Genomic DNA, 4,434 nt, shown 5'->3' with positions numbered 1-4,434 from the left:
ACCAGCAAGCTGGCTGGATTTGTGGGACGGACTGCGTGTCCCCTAGACAGGGTCAGGGGGCAGGAGAGTGCAATACGGGGTCCCAAAGGCCAAAAGTTGATCCAGTTTCTCTGTTTCTTGGTCTCCAGTTAAAGATCAGAGACCCCCACTCTGAACACCACTTCAACGGATTTCAATTGCAGAGATAACGTGCGGGTGCGTGTCCCTGCTATGTGCCGGGCTGGGTTCTGGGCAGCGGGTCAGGAAGACAACAAACAAGATGCCTGTCTTTTAGGAACCTGGGGTTTAGCAAGAGAAGCAGGTGCACACATAAATAATGAGGGAACTAATGGGTCAGCGTGATTCTTGGAAAGGCTTACACTGGAATCCCCCAGAAGACGATGGCTAACTAAGTTCTATACCATTCGAAGGTCTCCTGGGTCATATTTCCAGCCACAGAGGGCTTCGTGCACTACATTCACGATCAAATGGGGGTGTCCCGCCTGAGCTGAAAAGGAAAATCAGCATTTTCCCGCGCTGTGGGTAACGCATTGCCCCTCTCCCAGGGTGGGGGTGGGGGTGGGGGGCCCCAGTCTCAAGTCTCCACGGGGTGGAAAAGGACAAAGAGAGACGGCACCGGCTGTGGGCTGAACCGTGGCCGCCACAAAATCCACATGCAGAAGCCTTCACACCTGGCCCCAGCCCCGAGTGTGACCATTTTTTGGAGACTGAGTTCCCATGAGGCTGTGAGTGTGGCCCTCCTCCAACCCAATGGGTTCTCTTACGAGAAGAGGGGATCCAGACACCGAGAGAAACACGGGGATGTGTGCTTCCTGGGAAGCATAAGGTTGGGAAGACGCAACCACAGGGAGGCGGCTTATAAGTCAAGGAGACAGACCTCAGGAGAAACCAACCTGCCAGCACCTTGATCTTGGACGTTCAGCCTCAAGAACTATGAGAAAATCAGTTTCCGTCCTCTGGGCCTAGTCTACCTCCCACCCAGCATTCCCCAGTGTGGGGTCCCGTTACAGCAGCAGGTAAAGGAATACAGCATGCTTCCCTCTTCATAGGCTTCTGTCCTAAAGCTGGGAGCCTGAGGAGCTCACTGACCACAGCGCCCCACTCCGCCTGATCTCTGCCCGTGACCAGGCACCCTGGCCAGCCAAGCCAGTCTCCTGCTGCCTCCGTTCTGGAAGCAGCTCCCGGGCAGCCGGCACACCCAAGGGAGCTGGACACCAGCCCTCCCACTGTTCGCACACAGACTGAGCGCTGAGCTGCTTGCCCTTGACGATGCCTCTAGAGGTGCATCCTGTTCTTGGACTTCCAAATTCCAACCCCCAGTCCTACACAGGCCCCTGGGGGCTTTCCAATTTTACCCTCACCACCATCTCACTGGCTCTGACAGTGGCTCCTTCACCTCCTGTCCCCAGTTCTCTTCCTCGGGCCTGGGGACACCACGTGGGTCCTTCTGTATCTAATCCAGCACATGCTGCTTAAAGGCTCTCTGCCCCCTGCCATGCACCTCTCCCTGAATAGAGAGTGCGGGTGTCCTTTTTGCCAGTGAGTCCCCAGCACCCACACAAAGCCTGCCACACCTCCGGGCTTGACATAGACCCCAAGGTCAGGTGGGCAGGCTGCATAAACAGACAAGAGACAGTATTTTTTCAACAGCTGTGTGTATTCTCGTCACGGCAGGGCTGGGGAGCCAAGTGATAGCGTCCCACATGACTTATGTGGAACACAGTTTCTCTCTTATCAAGGACGAACGGGAGGTATAGAAAACCCCAGAGCACCTTCCGACGGAACACGGACATGGATGAACACACAGCAGCCACTGCTAATTTCCCCTGGGTGAGAAGCACCCTGTCACCGTAGCATCAAATCTCCTGGCCTCCTGGTGTTATCACAGCTTCAGCGCTGTGTGAGCCTTTCCTTTTATAGGGCACGCGACACACACTGGGACGCAACACCATTACAGGTAATGGTTTTCCCAGCTATCGGGAACCACACACAGGCTTCCTGGACCCATCACTCTCTCTAAAATTGTTTTCAGATCCAGCATGCCCTTTATGAATGCCCTTCCTTGTTCCTGTTCTTTTTATTTGCAGCCTTCCCTGCGAAAGAGTTCTGCATCTGGACAATGAAATCGAACTTGCTTAAAGAGCAGGGAACAACATATAATCACAAATTGAAAACTTGCAAGTTGGAAAGAGGTCGCTGGAGGCAAAGACATAGTGGACGACTAGAAGATTTCGGTGGGCTCAGCTCGCTCCAGCAGCACTAAGACCCAGCAGGAGTTGTAGGGGGGCGGGGTTGGGGAAGGGACATAGGCCTGGGGTGGTGGGAAGACCCTACGTTGATTGACAGGTCTGCTCTGTACAGGGAAAGAAAGCAGTCAGGAAAGAACAGGGGGAGGCCGGGTTCAGATTCCAGCTCTGCCTAGGAGAATGTCTACTCCTGCTGACGTGAGGGGGACATCACTTCCTCCTTGGAGGTTTCTGTTTTCTTCCCGTTAAAATGAAATCAGTGAATTAGCCGTCTGGGGTGCCATGGTTACATGAAGCGCCAAACGTGAGGTCTTTCTGTTGGAAGGGCTGGAGGAGGAACTGTGTTCATCTGGGCTGCCCTGTATCACTCTCCTGGGATTTGCTCTAACCAATCACTGCAGACTTTGGACTCAGAACAACAGAAAGGGATTCTTTCCCGGTTCTGGAGGCCACCAAGTCCACAGTCAAGGGGCTGGCAGGGTCTTGCTTCCTCCCAAGGCTCCAGGGGACGATGTGCTCCTTGTCTCCTCCAGCCCCTCTGGTGGCTGTCAGCCCTCCTCGTGGTCACATCACCCCGGTCTCTGCCTTGCCTTCACATGGCCTTGTCCTCCACTCTTATTTTTTTTTTTTTAAGATTTTATTTATTTATTTGACAGAGAGAGATCACAAGTAGGCAGAGAGGCAGGCAGAGAGAGAGGAAGGGAAGCAGGCTCCCTGCTGAGCAGAGAGCCCGATGTGGGACTCGATCCCAGGACGGTGAGATCATGACCCGAGCCGAAGGCAGCGGCTTAACCCACTGAGCCACCCAGGCGCCCCCACTCTCTGTCTTCTCTTCTTCTGACCCTACTTGTCATTGACTTTAGGTCCCACCTGCATAATCCAAGATGAAATCAGCTCAAGATCCTTGTTTTAAAGAATTTTTTAAAGATTTTATTTATTTATTTGAAAGAAAGAAAGTAAGTGAAAGAGAGAGCATGAGCAGGGGGTTAGGGCGGAGGGAGAAGGAGTCTCCCCGCTGCGCAGAGAGCACAAGGCAGGCTCCACCCCAGGATCCCAAGACCATGACCTGAGCTTCCCCGACTGAGCCACGCACGCCTCCCCAGCTCGAGATCCTTAACGTCATCACATCTACAAAGACCCTTTTTCAAAAAAGGTCTAATTCACAGGTCCCAGTGGGTAAGTCAAGGAAAAATCTTCTTAGGGGGTCACCATTCAACCCACTACACTCCCTAATGCCAGACATTTTGCCAAGCTCAGAGGACATTTTTTATCATCATTGTTGGGTCGGCGGCTCCGGGAATGCAGGAGGAACAATACAAATGGCCGCCGGGCCGCCATCTTCTAGGCCGCCCTCTTCCTTTCCCCATGACTCTCTCCCCGGAAGGACGTATGCCAAGGACACGCCACCATAAGTAAACTGATACCTATACAGGAAAGGGGAACATCAAGACTCCCCCTACCCTCCAATCACCAAATACCTTACCATATATAGTTGTGAACCCACGCCCCGAATACCTTACCTTATATGGCTGTGAACCTATGCCCTGTCTTAACCCAAATAAAAGACCCACACGACCCCTTCCGGGGCGCGACTTCCCCGTCTCTCCTCTCCTGAGTCCCGGAACTTCGCCCAACGGCGCTTTTAATAAACCTTGCCTTGCGCCTATCTCACCTGGTGTCATGTGTGTCTCGCCTGTAAAACCTTACAGTCATGCCTTGGCTGGGGCATGGAGGGTAGGACCTGCTGCTGGCACCCGGAGAGGGTGGAGGCCAGAGATGCTGCTGAACCTCTTACAGTGCACAGGGAAGCCCCACAATGAAGAATGATCCAACCCCAAATGTCAACAGCTCTAAGCTTCAGAACCCTGCCTCATTGCTTGATAGAACCTGCTATTCCCCCTTCCTCCGAGACTCCCCCACCTTACACACCTGTAGTGACCTCGTCTTGTCATCCGACTCAGCACGAAGTCACATATTAGAGTTCCTCCAGAGCACGTGTCTGCGTGGAAATCACCTCACTGAATTCCCTCTCTTGTTTGCTAGCTCTGCCCCCACCTTCTCTCTAACACACACACACACACACACACACACACACCCTAGACTGACCATGAACTCCAGGAGAGCAGGACACTTTCCCCATCAGAACCACATCTCCATGCTGAGGGCAGAGGGGACACTCCATAAACAC

The sequence above is a fragment of the Neovison vison genome, chromosome 2, assembly GCF_020171115.1.
Source record: "Neovison vison isolate M4711 chromosome 2, ASM_NN_V1, whole genome shotgun sequence".
In the NCBI taxonomy this organism is placed as follows: Eukaryota; Metazoa; Chordata; class Mammalia; order Carnivora; family Mustelidae; genus Neogale; species Neogale vison.
The sequence above is the reverse complement of the archived record's forward strand: the minus strand, read 5'-3'. Positions refer to the sequence as shown.